Source organism: Dipodomys ordii, unplaced genomic scaffold (assembly GCF_000151885.1).
Source record: "Dipodomys ordii isolate 6190 unplaced genomic scaffold, Dord_2.0 Scaffold12, whole genome shotgun sequence".
Lineage (NCBI taxonomy): Eukaryota > Metazoa > Chordata > Mammalia > Rodentia > Heteromyidae > Dipodomys > Dipodomys ordii.
In genome coordinates this window covers 9167567-9192709 of record NW_012267228.1, presented here as the reverse complement: position 1 = coordinate 9192709, position 25143 = coordinate 9167567, and the positions used below count along the sequence as shown (strand labels likewise).

The window sequence follows — 25143 nt, the reverse complement described above, 5'->3', positions numbered from 1 at the left end:
ATATATATATATATATATATATATATATATATATATATATATGGGCTATGAGCACAAACCAACATATAAGACCTGTGCTGATTTTGGCTCCTGAGGGAAAAAATAGAGTACAGCCAGTTTACAGATACCTTTATACTTAGAATTGAGAATATAAGTGATTTGTTCATTCTTGAAGGCCTTTATAAATTTCTTAAGTGAATTATTTTAGTATGCTGTGGTTTTGAGTGTTATTTTTATATCAAGTAATAAATATTGTGGTTAGAAGTCTATTCAATGAACTTCCCCTTTGACTTCATGTATTTCTCTGAGCTCATGGTTAGCATGAACAATTGAAAGGGAAACCAAATATACATGTGTATGTATGTGTGCGCATGCATGCACCTATGAATTGATACATGCCATAGCATTACTATTACAGTGAAAGTTATTGCATGAATTTATTCCACAGCCTGATTACCTTGTTCTGTTGAATATATGTCTTTCTGGTCAAAAATGATAACAAGTATAAAAAAGCATTGAGTTCTTGGTCGTGGATGTGTGATGGTCATGGATCCCAGCGGAGCAAGAATCAGTGTTGCAATGTATACGGATGTGTATGAAGTGAATTGACTTATGTGATATAGGCGTAGAAATCCCACATTCTGCTAACTGTGCACTAGAAACACAGCTATATGTAGATGTGAATCGATCTACTGGTTCTAAAGGTTTGAGCAGCAGGAGAAGGAATGATGCAATTCCATTCTCAAGACAAGAGAGTTTGATAGTCCAGGTGAGGCATTTAGGTGGAGAGGAAGTGAATTCTCCACTGTTGTGTTTTTTATTTATTTTCTTATTTTCACACATGCAGATAAAGTGGATGATGTTCAACCACACTGTGAAGGGCACTCTATTTTATTCATTCCCCGGTGCTAGTGCTCATCTCATCCATAGAGATTATGTTTCATCTGGGCACCTGAGAGCACATGACACTTAACACATCAAGTTAATTGCCCCAATAATATCAGTAGGATATTATGTGCAGGTAGAAGAACTCAAGTGACTGTGTTAGTAAACCAGGTCTTTTCATTTGATGCCCCACAAAACGACCATATAACAGGCAATCTGGTTTTATATGAAAATTATTGAATACTCACTTCCTTAAAAAGTTCCATTACTTGTTTGCAGACTAGATTTTTAAGCTAATTAAATTTTGTTTTATTTCGAGTATGCCTAGGTACTTACCTACAGCCAATTCAAGAACATTCATTTACATTTGGCATTCTTGAAGATGTCAAAAGGTATCACTTTTTATTATGTATATTGAAAGAAGAGTAAAAAATAAACCTTTTCTGCTTAAAATTAGATTGCTTTTTAAGTGTGTCATTAATCATATTTTAGACTCCAAATGAATGAAATAAAATGGCCTAGAATTTAAAATTTTTCAGAGTGATGAAAGCTGAATAAGTTATTAATGTTGACCCACGTTCCCAGTTGGGCTGGTTAATTTCTGAGGATGAGGCTTCTTTTTGTTCCTGTATCGTTCAGCATCTATGTTAGGTGTTAATGCACACAATTAGCATGATGTTAGAGTAGTGATTCTAAGGGCAGACAAACACCTATCAGAGCTGTGGTCCAGGCAGATAAGAACATCATGAAATGGGTTTGGAATTAACTGAGCTGCAAAGAGGCCCTGATTGGAGTGATTTCAACTGTATTCTAAGTCAGATTTCAAAAAAGTCAAGTTCCCCAGGGTATTTAAGAATATGAATATAATACTCTGAGATCAGAAGAGCTTAGAATTAGTGCATCCAGTAGCTATAATAATAAATAAAATAATTTTTGTTTACCTCTAAGTTATGCAGAAAATTATTCTACTGCTGAATAGTTCTTACCATCTCCATGTTTCCAAATATCTAAGTAACAACAAAAAACTTGTTTGACATAGTAAACTCCTTAGAGGAAAAATGTCTTCTAATTTTAGGTACTTATAAAATAAACTACAAAGGTTATGTCATAAAATAAACTATAGTATTGATCCTATAGAGTTAAGTTTAAGATTAGGTTTGTATTAATTGGGGCTACTCCTTTGAGTTTGGTAGAGAAAGGTTTTTGCTATATTTATGACCTAGAGGAACTTTGGCAGGTTAGTTTTGCATTTCTACCTTTAATTTTATAATTAAATAACAAATTTCACACTTGCAAATGTAATTTAACTAGCCTCTGAAAGTTTACTAATTTCTTTAAAAAGTTTCGGTATGCTCAAGGAAGCTGAAATTTTATATATTGTCAAGATAGTGCACAGGATATAAATTTTTGGATTTTTCTTGCTGGGGTCATGATATTGATTAGTCAAAACAAAGAATTTCAATCATTAACTGTTTTTATGATATTTAAAGAAATTGCAATACAATTAGCTGATTAATCTGAAGCTGAATAAATGTTTTTTTTCTTTTTTGCGATTGTTTCTAACACATTTATAATATGATTTCTTTGTTGCTTTGTATGTCCTTCCCCCACAGTATAACCTCTGTTTTCACTGTATTTGATGTTGATATACTTTGTGGAGGCGAAGGGAAAAAAACAAATTGTTTAAATAGGGATACAGGTGGACCCATTGCAACAATGAGATGTACAAGACATTATGTCGAAAAAGGAACTTTACAAGTTTGGCCGGGGTGAGGGGTGGGGGGGTGGAAGATGGGAAGGATGGGAAGGGGAAACAAAGGAGGAGGCAATAATGCTTGATAAGAAATGTACTTTTACCTTGCCCATGTAATTGTAACCCCTCTGTACAGTATTTTCACAATTAAAAAAAAAAAGGAAGCTTCTGTTATTTTTAGTTGACTAATGCTTTAAGTTAAGATTTTTTAAGGAGAAAGAATGAGTTACAAATATTAATATTTGATCTCTAATGAGCTTTTGAGACTCTGAGTTCTAGGGGAAAGAGGTACTTGCCTAAGGTTACAGAGCATGGATTCAGACTCCAATTTTCACAGGCGAACCCCATGGATGTGATTGTTTTTATAAAATTTTCAGAGATACAAGGTTCCATTTTATAAATGCATGCAACATTTCTAGAGTAAAATAATAAAATATTCTTAATATAGTCCCTAATCTTTTATTTTTAATTTTGGTGAAGTATTACTGACCGTTATTTCCTATTCCCAGCTTAAACAAAATTTATCTTTGTGGTATTAATTTTTTAAACTGCTGTAAACAGAGCCAATAACTCTTCTGATGCTGTTGATCTTTTTTGAAAGGGTATAGTTATTTTGAGTCTGTATTCACACCTATTCTTATTTAGAACACAGAATAATTGCTTTTACATGATTTGCTTCCTCTGAACAGATTTGAAAAGAACTAGTTATATTTTTGTATTCTATTTTTATTAATTTTACTGCTGATCCTCGGAACCATTGAAATGGGTCACAATGAGACCCCTATTTCTTTTTTAATTTACATGGCATCTTAATTAACATGTATGCGGCTGTATCAGCTTTTGATGAAGAATCTAGTAACTCTTTAGTACCCCTCCCATACTCTATTCCATGATTTATTCTAATTGTTAAATGTTTGATTGCTTGTTGGGGGGTAGGGGTGGGGTGGGAATACAGCCAGTATTGGAGATTGAACTCCCAAGCTTTATCTTCCTTGGCCAGTTACTTGACTCATGCTTCCAGTCCCCCTTTGGTTAGTTTTTGAGGTAGAGTCTTACAGTCTGATTGGCCTAGGCTGTAAGCCTCCGACTTGTGCTACCTATTTTACTAAGGATTTCATGTGCATGCACCAATCACTCAGCAACTGTGCTGGCCCCCTACATAATAGGCCTACAACATCCAAATCCATCATTGAGTGAGATGGAGTCTTGGGATCTCTTATGCCTAGGCTGGCCGCTAATCACAATCCTCTGATTGCTATCTCCCAAGTAGGTGGGATTACAGTCTTGACAGCAGACCTGGCTTGAAATGTTTAATGGCTTTTTATGCATTGTCCTAGATACAGGTCTTTATCAATGGGCCCTCCCTCATCAATAGTTCAGTTGCAACCTACCTAGAGATGGTGTTTAAAAAGTGTTGTCTGCTAGTGGAGCCCAAATTCACCAGTGTTTCTGTTGCACTTGGGGATTGCACATCTCTAGCACCTATCAAATCTGTTTCTTCTCCAGGACAAGTTCTTCATGTTCTTCACTTCTGATATTCACTTCACACACATTCAGAGCAACAGTGACCACGTCATACAAGAAGAGAGAGAAAAAAAGCCCATGTTTTAAAGTAATAATATATTTTAATATAAAAGAGATACCAACAGAATTGCTTTCTAGATTTAGGATATGTATATGTTCATTCTTATTAAAAGATTGTCTTTCAAATGTATTCAATTCTTCTTGACCACAACCACAAAAAAATGATTTCTCTTTATTTTTTTTATTTTGCTGAATAGACTACATAAAGCACATATACCATCATGAAAAAAATAGATACTTTCTTTATCATTGTCAGAAAGCAAAAATTGCTTCTTGATTTAGAAGCCTATCAACACATTGTGTGGTGGTGTGACTAGACGAAGGGAATCAATACTCTCCACAGTGCCTGGGGTGGGTTATGAACATATTCTGACCACTGAATACCTTAAAAACAGTCCCTTTCAAAGCAGGCAAATTTAGTAAAAAGTTAATCACTTTTTTTTTAATTGTGAAAATACCGTACAGAGGAGTTTTTCAAAATAAGGTCTTGTACATCTCATTGTTGCAATGGGTCCACCTGTATCCCTATTTAAACAATTTGTTTTTCCTTTCCCCTCCACAAATTATACCAACATCAACATCAAATATAGTGAAAACAAGGGTTATACCGTGGGGGAGAGACACACAAAGCAACAAAGAAATCATCTTATAAATATGGTAGAAACAATTGCAAGAAAGAAAAATACATTTGAATCCTTATCCTGGGGTTCATTTCACCTAATATCAACTTATCTAACTGTTTTTGCTTGTCTCACACATATACTAGTTATTGCAAATAAGGGAAACCATGGGACTTATGTTTCTTTGGGCCTGGCTTACTTCACTTAATATGGTTTTTTTCCCAAGTCTTTCCATTTCCTAACAAATAGGGCAATGCCATTCTTTCTGAAGGAGGCATAAAATTCCATTGTGTATATATACCACATTTTATGATCCATTAATCTACTGAGGGGCATCTGTGTTGGTTCCATATCTCAGCTATGGTAAATAATGCTGCACAATATAGTTGTGCAAGATCAATAGAAAACCCTCAGTTTGGGAGAAGATCTTCACTAGCCATACAATGCACAAGGGTCTTATATCCAAAATATACCTGGAACTCAAAAAATTAAATCCCCCAACAACAAATCCTCAAAGAAACAACTACCCAATAAATAAGTGGGCTAAAGACTTAAAGAGAAACTTCTCTGAAGTGGAAAGAAGGATGGCCAATAGGCACATGAAGAAATGCTCAACCTCCCTAGCCATAAAAGAAATGCAATATCAAAACAACATTGAGATGCCACCTCACCTCAGTTAGAATGGCTATAATCAAGAACTCTAAGAACAACAGATGCTGGAGGGGATGTGGACAGAAGGGAACCCTACTGCATTGTTGGTAGGAGTATAAACTTGTTCAACCACTTTGGAAAGTAGTATGGAGGTTCCTCAAAAGACTCCACATAGAGCTCCCCTATGACCCAGCAATCCCACTTTTGGGCATTTACCCAACTGGTCACAAACAAGACCATACTAAAGTTAATCACTTTTATATGTGAATTCTGAATAAAGGTGATGTCTCTTGGACTGGATCCATTAAGATTTTCAATGAGTAGGCTGAAGCCTAGAGACTTTAACAATGTTGTCAAAACAAAATGAGGGGATTCTAGAATTGAGAATGAAGATCACCTCTGCTGCCTCCATTGGCATTGAGAGATCAGAGAATCTCTGTGGTCCCCGAACTGACTTTTTTTTTTCTTCAGAAAGGGAAATGGTGGAAGAATTTAAGTTCTATACATGAAGATGAAATATAGCAAAATAACTGACTTAGAGAAACAGTTCAGCAAGTATAGTGGCATAAATATCTTTAAAATAAGAACATATTTTAGCTGGTAGAGAGGAAGTGGAGCCACCCCCCTTAAAAGCATATTGTACCCTCTTGTGGCATATGGCTATTCTCTGTTACAAGTGCAAAATAGTAATAATAACAGTAATAATTGCTACTATTTTATTTACCCCAAATGCTTTCTTATTTTACATCAACTAACAATTTTTATTTACATGTATGTGCTTCTCATGGGGCTTAAACTCCTAGACTCATTCTTGCTCATCTTTATTGCTCTACCATTTGAACCACACCTCCAGTTCTGTTTTTTTCTGGTTATCTGTGAATGACCAGATTTTTCTGGGGATGTGGCTTTTTCTGCTCAGGCTGATTTTAAACCATAATTCACAGATCTCAGTTTCTGGAGTAGCCATGATTATAGGCATGAACCACAAGATGCCCAGCTTAGACTTCCAAACTAAATTCTCACAAAAATCCTAAGAGATATGTAGTATCTGTGAGATAAGTAAGATGAGAAAAAAGGAGGTAAACCACTTGCGGTAAAAAATAGATATTCCTCACAAGAGCCAAAATTCAAAGTCAGCATGCAAGGATGGGTTTGTCCATTATGAAAATCATGTTAAGTGAAATAAGCTAGGGTCAGAAAGACAACAGGACTTTTTCTCTGGAGATGGAATCTTGACTTAGATTTATATATAATATATAATGTATACATTTATTGTATGTATTTATTATATGTATCTAACATGGATGCTGGCAATAGAATGGCAGAAATGATTGGGATGAAAGTATTTAAGTGCTCTGTGTCTGTGTATAATAATGATATAATGATAAAAATGAAATCAACTATAAACTCGAAATTATGAGGAAGGAAGGATAAGGAAGAGAAGGAGTAGCAGAAGGTATCTAATCACTATACAGTATATTTCTATATAGAAATACCACAATGAAACAGTACAAATTTCTGTACAAATAGTATACAATAGCAAACAATAGAATCACCTTGTCAAGCCCTTACTAAACACTTGTAATTCCTCAGGTACTGGGAGACTTTTTTCTCAAAAAGCTCATGTCATAACAGAGAATATAGGCACACAGGTTTATGTTTGGGGAAAGGATAGGGGCCAGTATAGGAGAGAAGAGATTCTTATGTAAGTATTCAAAGGCCCATGGCTTTGAGAAATGAGAGCTTTCATAGAATAGAAAAGCAAACATAAAAAAAGTTTCTAAGAAGAGATGAATGAAATTATACTAGACAAAACATACAGAATAATGCTTATGGGAATAGTAGAGCAGTCATAAATGATAACATCACTTACTAAATACTTCTAGGTATCAGACAATGTATTCGGTACTCGAGACCTTGTGGCCTAAAGATCACAATTGAAAGAATGTTGAGGCATAAAACTCCTTGAGATTCTATTTCCCATTAATGAGAATTCAAAGTTGTATGAGAGACGTGGCTCAGCTGGTATAAAGTTAGTTTAAAACAAGAAAGTTTAAGCCTCAGTACTGACAAAAAAATTGAGGGCTGGGAATGTTGCTTAGTGGCAGAATGCTTGCCTAACATGCATGAGGCTCTGGGTTCAATTCCTTGGTGCCACAAAGACAAAAAAGAATTAAAAATAAATATTGTTTTTTAATTGAGAAAGTGATGGAGTGAATGTCTATCTTATGATTGTCATATTTTCTTCAATTGCTGATCAGAAGACAGTCTATCCAGGTCAGTGGTAAGGGGAGAGTGGAAAGGTAATATAGCAGTGGAACATTGTATTGCCTTTAACATTTAAAGAGACCTGGGTCTTTTAAAATAATAAACATGGGATCTAATTACTTTGAATTAACTAGTAGTCAAATGCATTCACAAATATTGATATTATTCAAATTAGCTTCATCTTACTGAAAAAGATGCTGAATTTGTATATCCTGCTGCTGAATAGATGAGAGACATGTGTATTTTTTTTCCAAAATCATGACTTATTCAGTTTATGGTCTAATTATTGGTTTAGAAGATAAGTAAATAACACATTATCATATGAAAAATGTGAGCCTGGGAGTAATTAATGCAATAAAATAGATTGCTCAATATGGGAACAACTTCATTGTAAATTCTAGGAAAAAGGCTTGATTTCTGAAGAAAGATACAAACAGAGAGCTAGTCTGAAGGATTAAATTAAGAGGTAATTTTAAACACTCACCGATGTGGCCTGCAAACTTAGTGAGTCTGGCACAATAAGACTATTGAATCTCTAAAGCCCTCTCTGTTTGGCGAGCTGTCTCATATGGTTAGCATCCAATGATAACTGTTCTGTTTTGTAGGTAATTTTGAACAGTACTGTAGTGTTAACTGGGGACCTCCATAGAGTTGTAAATGGTATCAGATTTTGCACAGCAATTCATGAATAATTACAATCACATCTACTCAGGAGAATAATCTTTCTAAAATTCCTCTTCATCACTATGGTATGAGCACACATCTAAACCATATGGTCAGCATTCATTGATATGTTCATTCATTAATAGATTTGCACACACACAGTGAGCTACTGTAATAACAAAATATTACAGAATTCCAAACACAAGGGTATGATTTCCATCTGAGCAATCAGAGAAATTTTTAAGAAACAGGCTATGGCAATAAACATATAAACCACAAATGGAGCAGCCTAAGAGTCTATCATCTGATGAATAGTGAAAATGTGGCACACACACACACACACACACACACACACACACACAATTGGATATTGTTTAGTCATAAAAAAGAAGTACTGGGCACCAGTGGCTCATCCTAGTTACTCAGGAGGCTGAGACCAGGGGATCATGGTTCAAAGCCAGCCCAGACAGGAAAGTTCATGAGACTCTTGCCTCTAGTAAACCACCAGAAAATCGGAAGCGGTGCTGTGTATCAAGTAGTAGAATGCAACCTTGAGCTGAAGCACAGAGGGACAGTGCCCAGGTCCTGAGTTTAAGCCCCATTACCGACAAAAAAATAACAAAGAAGAAGAAAAGGAAAAGAAGAAAGGCCTGTAATTTGCAACAATATGGAACTGGAGGTCATTATGTCAAGTGAGGTGGTGAGCTGAGTAAAGAAAGGCAAACATCACATGATCTAACTCACCTGTGGGGTTTTAAGAATTTGATCTCATAGTAGTTGGGAGGAAATGAAAGCTACAATACTCTGGTGAAAGTAACATCGAGGAAAGGTGAGGGAAAGTTTGACTGGTGGACCGTAAGTTATGGTTAGGTAGGAAAAAGAAGTTCTGTTGCATAACAGAGTAAGATTATTGCAATGATGATATTTCATACATGGAAAAATATATAGAAAGGGATTTTGAAACTTTCAGAGTAAATTAATGATAATGATTTGAGGAGATAGGTATGCTATTTTTGATTTGAATGCCACTTGACTATATGTATTAAAATTTTGTGTGGCACCTTGTAGTGTCTAAATTTATGTTTAATTACAACATGTACTATTGTTCTGTGTGTATATGTTTGCTGACTTGAACTCAGGGTATATGTTCTGTCCCTGAACTTTTATGCTCAAGTCTATTTTTCTGCCACTTGAGCCACAGCTCCACTTCCAGTTTTTTTGTTGACTAATTGGAAGGAAGAGTTTCATTATCCTTCCTGATGGGGCTGGTTTCAAATAGTAATGTTTAAATCTCAACTTCCTGGGTAGCTAGGATGGTAGGTGTATGCCAACAGTAGTACCCTGCCTATACAACTTTAGTCAATTAAAAAAGTGAATTAAAAAAATAATTAGGTGATAGACAAACCACATGCAAAAGGACAGATTCTTAAGTGATATTTCTTTTTTTTTCATTTTTGAAGTTATCTTTGAGTAATTGTACAAAGGAGCTTCCATTTAATTAAACAGTTTATGAACACAGTATGTGATGTATGTCTTGCTGAGTTGTAGAGTCTGTCAGAACACGAGGAATGAATTTAGATAAAAGGCAGAAGAGAGGTGGTTTTAAAGGCAGGATGAGCAGAGCAATTAGTTTAAGAACTGTATGCATTTGCCAGTGTGAGCACTTACCTCTTTATCCTATAACCTGAATACATGTTGTCACTGCATTCTTTTGTATGTCCTGTCAATAAAGGGCTAAATAAAAATCAGAAAGATGAACAGCCCCCAAATCAAGAGAGTGAAGACTTTATAGTCCAGTGTAAAGTCTTACTTTTATTAACCAAAAAAAGTCCTTTTAGGTCTTATAAGTCTTAAGAAGTCTGTACAGATAGCTCATAGTTTTACAATCAACTGACCAAAATTCCTAAGACCTAAAATCATGTGCTTTTTTTGTTGACTTTTCCTAACTACCAGTATTCTTTATTATTATTCTTTATCTGAGATGAAGATCAGCATACAGTACAGGTGGTCAATATGGGCTACATAATTGCTAAAAGATTGACTTGAGATTCATTTCCAAAACCAATTCCATTTGTGTTATTTCCTTCTCTTCAAGTACCAGTCACTTGTTCTTTCCTACATCTGTGTCTCTCTATTTCACAATTTAATGGAAATGATTTTGGCAACTCCAACAGCATCTCAGGTAAATTTAGCATTTGTGTCATTTATGTTTCCTGCCGGATTGACAACCTCAGTGTTAATAAGATGGATACATTCCAACTTCTTACTAGGAAATATCACTTCCCTTCTCTTTCCTGTTTCCTTCCCTTTGCAAATGTAATCTTTGAATTATAAACATGAAGGATATGAATGACAATAAGCTAGTTTTCCAAATGGTTTTTCAGACAAGACCAAATTCATTGATCAATGAATCTCCTATCTTTCTACCCACTTAGAAAAGAAATTAAAAAGAAGACTGCATGGAAGAAATTAAGGAAGGAGGTATTAAAAAGTATCACAGGCTTTTTAACATTCACTCTTCTGGATAATTTGAATGTTAATTTTTAGGAGGAATTATTTGTCAAGTAGTGATTTTTTTAAGTTTGTAAATACAGATCATAAAAGATCTGTGATTTTGTGTTCACTTATTTTTAACACTTGACCTTATTTTTAACACTTGAACTATTAATATACAGACACATTTGAGAAAGAGTATGAAGGATCGGGGGAGTTTTACATAGTTAATATAACAGTGCACCTATTTGTTTTCCATAACTCTAATGAAATAAGGCTGGGTACTTTATCAAGAAAATAACTTTATTTCTCTATTTAGTTTTGTGCCAGTATTTGGGCTTGAACTAAGGGTGTTGATGCTATCCTTGAGCTTTTGTGCTCAAGGTTAATATTCTACTGCTTGAGCCACAGCTCCAGTGCTGAGATTAATTTGTGATAAGAGTCTCATGGGCTTTCCTGAATAAGCTGGCTTCAAACCCTGGTCATCAGGTCTCAGTTTCCTGAGTAGTTAGGATTAGAGGCATGAGCTGCTGGCATCTGAATCAAGAGCTTTATTTAGGTTACTGTTTTGGACGTTGCAAGTCTAAGATCAGGAGGGCTCCTAGATTCTCTGAGGAGAGTCTTTCCTGGCTGGATCCCATACAGAGAAAGGCAGGAGCTTGTGTGTGTGAGGAAGAGATTAGGGTTGTCAATAATCCAAATCACTTTGCACTTTTGAAGCTTTCACTACCTTTTAACATCATCACACGGTGACAGAACTTGCAGCACATGAACCATCAAGGATGAACTACATACAAACTAATGAGTAGGCAATTGCAAAACCCATTTAAGCATACATCTTGGACAACTGAATTCTTAGGGCTCTTAAGTCTTAAAGTCATCATGGTTGCAATGTTTACTTATACATGTTCAAATGCAGACTTTTTCTTTCCTTAAGAAGTTTTGAGATTTTTTTCAAACTGAGTTGTGTTATTAGCTGGTTCTGAAGAAATATGAACAACAATGTCAGCAGAAGAGAGTGCACTGAGGCATGCCAGGCTTGTAAGGAAGGAACAAAAGCCAGCTTAGCATGGCATATATGCAAAAATAGCAACCCTTCCCTGTTAAAAAAGGACATTTTTCTCTTTATTTCCCTACCTTTTTCTTCATTGCTACATAATTCTCCTTTACTTCCCTCCAAAATAGGAAGTCAGAATCAACTTTATTGTTGATATACACTTCATATATAATCATGGCTACATTCTATGGCCACAGATCAATAATTTTGGGGAAAAAATCATATACTTCCATGTAACTGCCTCTTCCTATCTACAAGGTTATAGGTATTTTTATCACCAACAAAGTATTTAATGTATCATGGGGGAATGAATTCTTCTACATCCCATGACAACAGCAGCTAATCTGATTTAGAGCAGTATAGATTAGTACTTTTATGCTTTTCAAATATTGTGCAAGTGGAAATATGCAGCATAGTAAACTTTTTTTATTTTGGGGACATGATTTTACTAGGATGCCAAGCTGGCTTCGAACTATTGATCTTTTCTCAGCCTCCCAAGTGCTGGTATAAGTGCATGTGACCACTCCTAACTATAAAATACACCTTTATGCCTGACACATATTTCTTGTTAAAGCCATGTATTACCACGTATCATTGACTTTGTTCCTACTTATTACTCTAAAGCATCTCACAGGCTGCAATTTATCCATTTACTAATGATAGGCATTTGAGTTGTCTCCAGCTTTCGAATACAGTTTAGATTAATAATTGTAAATTTTTTGGTAAATAGATATAGGTATAGATATACATATACATAGATATAGATATATAAACAATCCAATTCTTTTAGTAGATATATATATTTATATATATGTAGATGTATATACATATATATATGTATACACACAGATGTATATATGTATGTGTGTCTGAATCTGTGTGTGTGTGTGTGTGTGTGTGTGTGTGTATGTGTGTGCCAATCCTGGGGCTTGAACTCAGGGCTTCGGCTGTCCCTAGGCTTCTTTTGATCAAAGCTATCACTGTACTACTTGAGCTATGGAGCCATTTCCACCTTTTTCTGAATAGTTTATTGGAGTTAAGAGTCTCATGGGTTTTCCTGGCCAGGCTAGCTTCTGAGACACAATCCTCAGATCTCTGCCACCTGTGTAGCTAAGAATACCAGCATGAGCCATCAGTGCTCAGGCTGGTAGATGTAAATTATACTTAAGAATGAAATGATGAGTTCTATACTATATTTAACTTAATAAACTTACATGTAGATACATATGTGGATGAGTGATAGCTGTCATTCTTTGGTACATATACATAGGAGTGGAAGTGAACATTCATATGATTGTAGATGGAAATTGTTGAGAAACTGCTGAACTGTTCTTCAGTTCTATACATTAGAAAAATAGCTTAATTAATTACTTAATTAAATTATTTATTATCTTCAAGTGCTGTACAAAGGAATTTCAATTCAACATTCTAGTTTTCAAGTACAGTATAAACATAAGGTTTCACACATTTGTTATTTGTCATGTTTTGGCTATTTGGGCTCCTCATAGTAACATTTACATTTGAATATCAGTTTCTCAATGACTGTAAAACAAACAAGCAAACAAAAGAGTCATTGAAATTTTGATAGAATTGAATCCACACACCACACAAATACTTGATTAATACCTAAATATTTTTGTCTTTCAGTCCAAGAATATAGATTATCTTTTCATTAGTATGTCTTCTTCAAATTTCTTTCAGCCATGCTTTGACTTTCTTAGTCTATAAGACTTTCATCTTGTGATTAGATTTATGCACTTTATTGTTTTGAATGCTAGTGTTAATGGAATTTCTCTCTTAATTTGGTTTTTAGATAATGTCTTGCTGGTGTACAGAAACATGTTTGATTTGTGTGTCAATCTTGTATTTGGAACATTGATGCATGTCTTTATTAGTTCTAAAAGCTTTATTGAGAGTTTTCAAAAATTTTTATTGTCATGTTACTTATGGGGATGGTTTACAGTTTTCCTTCTCAGTTTGCATGAATTTTATTTAGTGTTGTGGGGGCAGGGGGAGCCTATTTGTTCAGTGAGAACTTGCAGTAGAATGTTGAATACAGATGGTGATGGGGTTCGCTCTTGTACTTTTGCCATTGTAGCACAAGGTCAGATCTGTAAATGTGTTTTGTCATTCTGAAGGAGTTTCTTCCTACTACTAGGTTTAAAATGCTTTTATCATAAGAGGGTGTTGGTTTTACCAAATGCTTTCTTGTGCATCAATGAGATGATCATGCATTTTTCCCCTTACATTCTATTAAAGTAGGGTACTTCATTGATTTTTTTTTAAATCCCCTTGTGTTCATAGAGCAAATCCCACTTAACCATGGTTTATAATCCTTTAAATGCATGGTTGAACTTCAGGTGATTTTGTTCCTCTACCCCCCCCACTAAGTGACATGGGTAATTATAGTTAGCACTAATGCTTGGTTGCTAAAAACTAGTCTATAGCAGGCAGAGTAACCTCTCTTTCTCTCTCACAGACATACATATGCACACACACACACAAACACAGAAGAGATCACTGACCACTACAAATAATTAGCCAGTCCAAGGTGTTGATAGTGTTCAGGTTGAACCCTCTACTCCCCTCACCATGCTACCATTCCCCTATTATGGACCACTGTTGTCCCTCTGATTGGCATTCTGGGACTTTTGCTCTCAGTTTCATTGCTCTCAGTTTCTTTTCAACTCTCTAGCCATCATGACCCTTGCTTTATTTTTCTTGCATGCTCATTTGCTTTTGTTCTTCATCTTCCATACAGGTGATTCTTTCTGGCCAGGTTATCCCTTCTTCTCCTCACTCTTCAAGCTCAACAAATTTTATTCTCATGTTTTGTGTCTTCAAACTGCTCAGTTCCCGAGGTTGTTTCCTATAGAAAGATTCTTTAGCTCTTCTTAATCTAGAGGGGACTTTCTTTTGCTATGTTTTCCCTAAATCAGCACTACCCCTGTCATAGCATTTATCATAGCTTCTTAAGTGGTGTATTAATCTCTGTACACCCTTGTATGATGCTTGTGCTATACATTTACTCACTGTTGTATTGTCAAGGGCAAAGTCAGGTATAGGTATATGAAAACTGTTTTACAAATATATATATATATATATATATACGTATATATATGTATACGTGTATATATATATGTATATACATATATATATGTATATATATGTATACGTATGCGTATATATATATGTATATACGTATATATATATATATAGAGAGAGAGAGAGTAAATGATTTGACCTCAACTCCCACTTCCCTTTATTATCTAGAGCATTTAGACAAAAATATACCACTTATTGTTTCATGTTTGAATACTTCAGATAGGCTCATGAAACAGAAACAATCAGATTATTTAATTTCATTTATATAAATCTTTTCATCTTAGATGTAATTGATAGTAACCATGTCTAATTTGTATAAAATTCTTAAGTGGTTGATCTAGGATTTGTGCAAAATTTGAGCCATAGACCCAATTTTAACAGGACTTGAGTGGAGAAGATACTATCTCATACATAAACAAGGCTAAGAAGTGGAAATTGGGGCAAAAGAAAGCAGTTCATTTCAGACTTCCAAATCAATAAGCTTGGAGAATGGTTTCCTAGAAATCTCTGATTTTCCTGGGCAGTGTTCAATTTCTGGAAAAGTAACAAAATGAAATCTGCACACAGTCAAATGCCAGAGGCAATGTGAGTGAGTGCTATGTGGGTTCAGTCAAGGTCAGAATAAAAATGACTGCTAACCAGCCACCCATCTTGTGAAATGATATAGGAACTAGTTATTACTTAGTGCCCTTTACAAACATTAGAGAATAAGTCAAAATGTCAGCTACGAGAAGCACCCAAGTTTCAGTGTTGCTTTTCAGAGTAGTGTTTTCAAGTAAGAATTGACTGTCATGGGACTTGCCTTAATCAAAGCCTAAGTTTCCACTTTGTCACAGTACTGACAATATATCCTAATGGTGATTTAGTAGAGAAGAAAAGGGACATAAGGAGAAAAGACACAGCCAGGTATGATGGAACACACAGGTAATTCTAGACTCAAGCTGAGGTAGAAGAGCCTCAGTTTGAGGCCCGAATGGATTGCAGAGCAGATGTAAGGCTAGATTGGGAGGTGTAGAAAGACCCTGTCTCAAGAAAAACACAACTTAAAAAAGGCAACTCCATGTTATTATTGCTTACTAGGTATATTCTCCCTTTTGGACATTGTAGTGTCTGCTTTATTTTAATGTGTTTTTATATTTCATAATATGTTATCTCCTTTCACCATTAACTGTGCTCCAAAACCCCTACAGTCATCAAAATTTGTCTAGCACTAAGAATACTTGAAATCAGTATTATATTCCTGAGCATTTATGTCTTTCTCACACAATCATACATTTAAGTTGATCACTGATATTGAGAAAGTTTCAGATTTCTTTAGCTTATTTTCTGAGCCTCTGTCTTGTTGCCTGCAAAATGGAGTGTTATAGAAGAAATCAATTTGTACCTGATTTTTCAAAACGAGCATAAACTCAAGGCCTCTAAATTATAGTCACTTGATATAAATCTGATCAGGTAGGTTAAATATATTTGTACACTGGCTAGTTTCCCTCCACTGCTTGCTATATAGGAAGGAGACAAGTATCTTTACAGCTGGGAGAAGTTCTGACACTGAACTTGCATTAATCAGATTTTCTGAACTAGCACAAATGCTCCTATATCATCACACCACTGATCACTGTCTTATCAGTCCATCTGTTTTCCCTCTGTGTGCTAATCACAATCTTTATTTATTATGACTCTCAGTTTTTCTATTACCAACACCACAATGAGCATAAACATTCCATAGCAGTGGGGACCAGGTTTGTCTGGTTCAATTTCACATTATTGACACAAAGAGCTCCTACTAGGACTTCCATCAATATTTGAGAAAGGAGACTTTTCTGATGGTGACTCTCACATTTTATGAAAAAAGTAATGATCAGGGCTGGGAAGATACAGTGGTACAGTGCTTGCCTTACATGCATGAGGCGCTGGGTTCGATTTTTCAGCACCACATAAGCAGAAAGAGCCGGGAAGTGGCACTTTGGCTCTAGTGGTAGAGCAATAGCCTTGAGCTGAAGAGCTGAGGGACAGCTCCCAGGCCGTTCAGGCCCCATGACCTGCAAAAAAAAAAAAAAAAAAAAAAGCTCAGGTGCCAGTAGTGGCTCAGGCCTGTAGTCCTAGCTTCTCAGGAGGCTGAGATCTGAGGATCACAGTTGGAAGCTAGCCAAGGCAGGAAAGTCCTTGAAACTCTTATCTCTAATAAAATACTCAGAAAAAGCCACAAGTGGTGCTGTAGCTCAAGTGGTAGAGCTCTAGCCTTGAATACAAAGAGACTCAGGGGCAGCACCCAGGCCTTGAGTTCAAGCCCCAGGACCACAGGGAATGAAGGAGAAGTAATGCCTTGAGCCAAGTCTGAAGTGAGTGAAAGACTATCACAAATATTATAAGACTTTTACATTTAGAATTTGTCCCCATCTCCTCAATGTGACTCTTCCTTCTAACACTAAAGAACTCATATGACCAAAGAAAGTATTAAACTATCTGAGCTGGTCTATGCCTATAACCCTAACACTGACCTAAGGCAGATCCTGTCATGTCATGAGATCCAACACAGTCTGAGCTACATAATGAATTGTTGAAGGGTACTCTGGAACAGATGTATATACGTTTTAAAAACTCAAAAAACAATTGTCCCGTAATGGAATCACTGAGTCATAGGGAAGCTCTAGGTTAGTCTTTTGAGCAACATCCATAGTCCATATTGCTTTCCAGAGTAGTAGAACCAGTTTACACTCCCACCAACAGCGTAATAGGGTTCCCTTTTGGCCACATCCCTCCAGCATTTGTTTTTGTTAGCTTTCCCGATAATGTCCATTCTAACTGGAGTGAGGTGGGATGTCAGTGTTGTTTTGATTTGATCATTCTTTTCTGGCCAGAGATGTTGAACACTTCCTCATGTGTCTATTAGCTATTCTTTTTTTCTTACTCTGAGAACTCTCTCTTTAGGTCCTTAGCTCATGTATTGATTGGGTTGTTGTGTTTCTGAGAGCTTATTTTTGGGAGGTTTAATTTTTTTGAGCTCTGAGTACATTTTAGATATGAGGCCCTTGTCTGATGTATAGCTAGTGATTTTTCTCCCATTCTGTGGACTTTTTATTTATCTTGCTATCTATGTCCTTTGCTAAGCAGAAACTCTTCAGTTTTGATATAATCCAATACATCCAGCCTTTCTTTGCTTTGTTGTGATTCTGGATCTTTGTTTAGGAAGTTTCACCCTGTGCCTAGAAGGCTTAAGGTTTCCCTTAGTTCTTCCTGTAGTATTTTCACAGTTTCTGGATTTACATTTAAGTCTTTGATCCATTTAGAGTTGATTCTGGTACAAGGTGATATATGGGTATCTAGCTTCAGTTTTCTGCATGTAGAAAGCCAATTTTGCCAGCACCATTTGTTGAAGAGGCTTTCTTCCAACCTGGGTTTTGTTTCCCTTACCAAATATTAGGTGGCTATATGTTTGTGGGTCTTGTAGTCTATTCCATTGGTCCTCAGGCCTATTCTTGTGCCAGCACCAAGCTGTTTTTATTGCTATGGTTTTGTAATAATGCTTAAAGTTTGGTATTGATATTCTTCCAGCACTGTTCTTAGCACTGACTATTTGTTTTATTATTCCATATGAATTTTTGGATTGACTTCTCTATTTCTTTGAAGAAAATTGTTGAGATTTTGATGGCTATTGCATTGAATTCATATATTGCTCTGGGCAGAAGTACCATTTTTACTATGTTAATTCTTCCTAACTAGGAGCATGGGATATTTTGCCATTTCCTGAGGTCTGCTTTAATTTTTTTTTCAGAGTTTTAAAGTTCTCACAGTAGAGGTCTTTTACATCTTAAGTTAATTCTGAAGTCGTTTTTAAAGCTATTACAAATGAAGTTACATTCCTGATTTCAGCATCACTCTTCTCATTGTTGGCATACAGGAAAGTTACGATTTTTGTGGGTTGATTTATAACCAACTACTTTGCCAAAGTTTCAAATCAACTCAAGTACCTTGAGTCGGCATTTATCCAACAGACCAAAAACCAAGCCAAAGTAAAGCTACCAGATTGTAGCATTATTTACCATAGCCAAGATATGGAATCAACCCAGATTCTCTCAGAGGACAAATGAATCAAGAAAATGTGACACACACACACACACACATACACACACACACACACAGAGTGAAATTCTACTCATCCATCAGAAAGAATTATATTGTACCATTTTTAAGGAAATGGAAAGACTTGGAAAATATATTAAGCGAAGTAAGCCAGGAACAAAAAAACACAGGCTGTATAGTTTCCCTCATTTGTGGTAATTAGAATGTGCCTATAAATCCACAAGTAAACACACCGAATGACCAAAACAAATAAATAAACTAGGACATGATAAATTACAGAGGACACTGGTCATTAACCAAAGGAGGCTAAGCACAGGAGTAGTGGACAAAGGCTCCATAGCTATGGAAAGAAGACCATATAAAATAATATTCCATGAAATTAACTCCAAAAAAGGAAATAAGAGACACTCTTCAGTTGTCCTTGTTGCTATTTTTGTTCTCTTTTGCTTTGTATTATTTCTTATGCTGTATTTGGAAGGGTGAGGGAGGGCACATAAAAGGTGGAGCAAGGTTGAACAAATATAACAGTGATGCTCACCAAACACTATGTAGAAAATGACCTGGATATCTTATAGGGGGAGATGGAAAGGAAAGATTGGGAGAAAGCAACCAAAGGGGAAATAATGGTTCAAAAATAATTGTACTGATTGTACCGGATCTTGTAACTTGTATTAACTACACAACATCAATTAATAAAAAAAAAACCTCAAAGTTTAAAGAAGGAGAGAAGACAGAAAAAGGAAGACAAGAAAAAGAAATGCAGGAAAAATGTGAAAAGAAGAAAAGAAATACCATCTGGAAAGTTAACACCCTTCCAATTGGCCCCCAGTGTTCTTACTTTTTCTGAGGTTTTATGAATGGTACTGGTGTTTGAACTCAGGGTCATGTACTTGCTAAACTGTGCAGCTGTACTTTCAATCTTGTTTTTCACTGCTTACTTTTCTTGGGGGGGGGGTCCCGTCGTGGGGCCTGAACTCTGGGCCTGGGTGCTGTCCCTCAGCTCTTCAGCTCAAGGCTAGTGCTCTACCACTTGAGCCACAACACCACTGCCGGCTTTTTTCTTTTTGCTTATGTGGTGTTGAGGAATCGAACCCAGGGCCTCAGGCATGCAAGGCAAGCACTCTACCACTGAGCCACCTTCCCAGCCACAAACACTGCTTACTTTTGAGATTGGGTCTCTCTTCTTGCTTGGACATGTATCTGAGCTGCAGTCTCCTGCTTGGAGGTGCACTCTGCCCACTACTGGCTTTTCATTGTCATGGAAATCACAGAGAAGAGCATTCTGTCCAACTTTTCTTCTAAGGACCTGGAGTCTCTCTTAATTTTCTGCCTTGTCTGACCTGGCCACTTTGGTTCTCTTAAGTCAGTCTTCCATGTAGTTTATGATAACAGGTAGACACTGTTATGCCCTGCTGGGGTTTGAAAAGGGGTCATGCTAACTCTTCTGCCTGGCTGGCCTGAAAATGAAATCTTCCAGATTTCAGCCTGTCAAAAGTCTCAGCCACTACTACCTAGCTCTGAATATTCATCCCTATTGATAATAAGCACAGATAATTACCAGATCATGGAGCCTCAAATATTATAATTTATAAATATGGGTATAGGTATGCATTCTTGCATGCATGTACATATACATACATTTCTATGTACTACATGTTTAATAAAGGAGTGTGTTTTTGTACAATTTTGTCCATGTGTATGCAAGAAAAAGTAGAATGGTTAAAATTTCCTCCTCCTCTACTCAATATGAAGAGAATTATTTAAAAGATTTACTCTAAACTCAGTATCAGTGACTCACACCTAAAATCTTAGTCACTCAAGAGACTGGGATCTGAAAAACTGTGGCGCGAAGCCAGAAAAATTCATGAGCCTACATCTACAAAAGGATCTGTAAAAATAAATAACCATCAAAAACTTGAGCTGGAGGCATGGTTCAAGTGGTCAAGTGCTAGCTGAGCAAGCTAAGAGATCTCTAGGCTCCAAGTTCAGATCCCAATGGATCTAATGTAGAATAATTGAAAAGGAGTTACATAAACACTACCAAGGAGAAGTAACTTACTTCTATATTACAACTTTATTTGAGTATACATATATGTAATGTTATCATACTGGGCAAGATGAAAAAGCCTACAAAGTTGATATATTGAATATTACAAATCAAATCCATTTTAACTAAATTATTTGTTTCAAGGTTTACAAAGTTAAACTTATTTGTAATGAAATCTGTTCCCAGGAATGTATATTCACAAGATTTAATTAGAGCCATGACGAAATAACATTAGCTGATAATTTGATTCAGCGAACACAACCAGAAGAAATCCTTGAAGTCAATAAACTACTTTTGTGTATTGCACACAAAAATAATAGTTGATTGAATTTTTCACTTTTTAATCCATTGCTCTGATATTAAGTCTTCTTGGTATTAAATATATTTTGTTGATTGAATTCTTACATACTGAATAAAAACAATCAAAGATATAGCTAGAGGGTATTTTTCTGGGGCCTTTTATTTGTTTGACTCAAAATAAGTTAAAGTAATATCCCAGAATATGACAAAGCCATTCAGTTAAGTTATAAGCAGATATATACATGGAACTCAACACTGCTTCTATACTACCGATGTGATTTCTTTTTTGTTTTTGGTGGTGGTCATGAGGTTTGAACACAGGGCCTAGGTACTGTATGCAAACTTTTTTCTCTCTCTCTCTCTCTCTCTCTTTTTGTTCAGACCTAGCACTCTACCACTTGAGCCACAACTCCTTTTTCAGCATTTGTGTTAGTTAACTGAAAATAAGCCTAGTCTGGCTTTGAACTGTGATCCTCAGATCTCAGCCTCCTGAGTAGCTAGAATTACAAGCATGAGTCACTGACACTCAGCATGTTTCTAAATTTTTTGATCCAATAAAATAACAGAACTTCTGATTTTTCCCTTTAGCAACCAGCAAAATTCACCTTGTAAGTGGGAAGATATTGCATGCTTTTAATAATTCAAGCTTTCTGAATAGTATTAAGTTCTATAATGCTATGTTGGCTGGCTAACTTTTCATTTCTTATCTCATGTAATCTTTATTTCAATATTGGAACATCAAGGTATATGCCTCCTTTTATTTATATGTCTTTTGAGTGTTTATGTAAATATATGCAAGGGGAAACATGTTAGATATATGTCAAGGTGGGTATTAGAATAGCAATGTAAGTAATGCTATTCTTGAGAAGCTGTTAGGGAAACATGCATTCACTTAAAATAAAATATGTAGAACACAATCAGTTTTAAAAGAGATCAACTGTGTGCTCCTGTCAAAACCTAAGTAGAACATATTTACATGGTGGTATGATGGTGAAAGATTTTAGCATATGCCACACAAAATATGTGTATATTTTACTTTCTAGTTAGAGGACTTAGCCTCTCCTGTTTCTTTAGCATTGTTTTGATTAACAAAGTACAGCCCCAGAAAATCATGCCATAACATAGGAGTGAGTGAAATTTGGTGTTTGGATCTGATTCAGTAATGCTGTTCTCACCTGTAGTTTGTATTTTAAATAATGATCTGAATGTGAATTGCTTTCTCATATGCAACGTTCTCCTTATATATACTCTCCTTGATCCCAGAAAGTATGTAATAACAAAGTGGATACAGGGTAACACTTCTTATGTCACATCAAATAATAATTAAAATATTTGAAAATAGGTTTTAGGTGCATATTCCTATGTATTTATTGATAGCTATGCCCAGAAAGACTTGGGTTGTATATTCATGAAAACATTTTATGTCAAAAAACTGCTTATTTATGTTAACTGCCTTTTGTTTATTTTTGTAACCTCTCAGCAAACATTTTATAAGATAATAGCTCTTGAGTATAGACACAGAGAAATATCTCCTTCAGGCAGAGTTTTGAAAGTTAGTTTTTAAGTATGTTTAATTTTCAGTGTGTCTCTTAAAAGTCTGATCTTCCCCATCTTAATGAACAAGCCAATTGCAGCACAAGATTAGTTAGTAGCAATAAGATGGTTATTCGAGTAATACAAATCCTCACCCAAATCCAGTCTTGACACAAGGCACTGACTGTATTTCTGGGCCCATCTCTAAGCCTGTGTTTCATACATGACAGGCAGTTAACAATTGTAACAGATGCTCAGGCAATCTCCCACTGTTCATTGCTACCTCAATATTTACCCTTACAACCCTGGACATGGAAAGTGTGAAGGATTCACCATCTCTGAAAACTATTTTCTGACCTAGGAAGTATATTTTCTTTTATTCGATAATATATTTTTTGGGGGGGTCTGATCATGGGGCCTGAACTCTGGGCCTGGGCGCTGTCCCTCAGCTCTTCAGCTCAAGGCTAGTGCTCTACCACTTGAGCCACAGCGCTACTTCTGGCTTTTTTTTTCTGCTTATGCGATGCTGAGGAATCAAACCCAGGGCCTCAAGCATGCAAGGCAAGTGTTCTACCACTGAGCCACCTTCCCAGCCCTCAATAATATTTTTTTTTAAATGGCGAAGTGACCAAAGCAGCCCTCCATCAATAATGAGTGAGGAACTGGCGAATAAGCTGCTTCCTTGAGATCAAACCAAGATGGATGCCTGCCTGCTGCCTCCTCTCAACTTCCAAAGGGCCTGAGATCCTGGGGCCTTCACTAGCAAATCTTTATAGGTTTCATTCCCTAGGCAGCCCACTCAACCTCCCCACTATACACTTTGTATGCAAGTCCTTGACTTAGAGTCTATTTAGGGGGAGATTGATATTGAGATAATGATGGTTATACACGGATTTGTTCACTAAACTGTGAACACTACCTGTCCTGGTCAGCCTCTGCTTCTCTGTTAGAACAGAGGAGTCCTTTTCCTTTTCTCTAAGTTAACTTGCCACAAGTGTTACAAAGGGAACTAGGAGTTAGGGGAATAATAAACCGTGTTTTAAAAATATGATGAAAATTATTACTTTCATTTTCCTCCAGAGATTAAAGTCACAATCATGGAATCAAAAAGACTATCCAAAAAATGAAGAGCTTTTCGTTTGCAGATGGGAGGTTGGCCCATTTAGTGAAGACTGTGAAGATGGTGTATAAAGTGTTCTTCTGTGAAGGTTATGCTCTCATCACTCCTGAGAGATACACGTTGCTGACACAGTGGGTGTTATCATATTTTCCCTGCAGAGAAATAGTAGGTCTTCAGAGTAGTCTCAGCTGGAGGATGGTGGGATCCTAGACACTTAGCAAGTTGCTCAGTGGTAGACAGGGTGTTAATTATCAATGACTAGTCACGTAATGCCATGTCTTATCCTCAGTCTGCCCTGGGATGTAGGGTACAGACACAAAGGGAGCTTCTCATTGATGCCAGCGGGCCGTTCATGTGCAGACTTCCAAAGGAACAATTAGTCCTTCAGTGTCTAATTCAAAGGCTGCTTAGGGGCTGTTCTCCTTGACTTAATGGGAGTGTGAGTGTTCAATGGAGGGAGATTACTCCCAGAAGACAGGGAAGCAAATTAAACCCTTATTTTGATTTGAATGGGGAGTGAATAAAGTGCTCACTGCTCACTAAATGCAAGTTAACATGCAAAAATGGATGGGGAGGAACGTCTCTTGCTGACAAGGGAGACCCTAAGAAAGTGAGTACCTGAGAACCTCAGGGACAGAACTGAGAGAGAGGTGGCCATTCGTCATACTCTAGGGGCTGTGGAGCTTTGCAGTCAATGCTTCATGAATGTACTGAAATCTTCCCAGAGACAGTAAAAAGGTCCTTTGCCTTTTCTACCCTCTATTACCAGCAATTGCAATTCATCGAGTTATGGAGATCTTGAAAGTAGTCACCGGGTACTTAGCATGCCTAGAAGGATGAAAAGTTCGTTGGAAGGAAAAATGTAATCATATATCATTGGCATTCATGAGAAAATTCACATTAGAGATTGGAGAGGCAGGTTCCCCAGGAGGCAATAGAGAAATCAGGAGCAATATTGTGCCAAAAAAATACCTCTCTGGCCAG

The 25143-nt window shown here is 36.3% G+C and overlaps 1 protein-coding gene across 1 annotated transcript in view; it reads left to right on the top strand.

Annotated features, from left to right (window-relative positions):
* The window catches only part of Cntn6 (contactin 6), a 252515-nt gene that overhangs the window by 21280 nt on the left and 206092 nt on the right, over positions 1 to 25143 (top strand). The window lies entirely within an intron of this gene.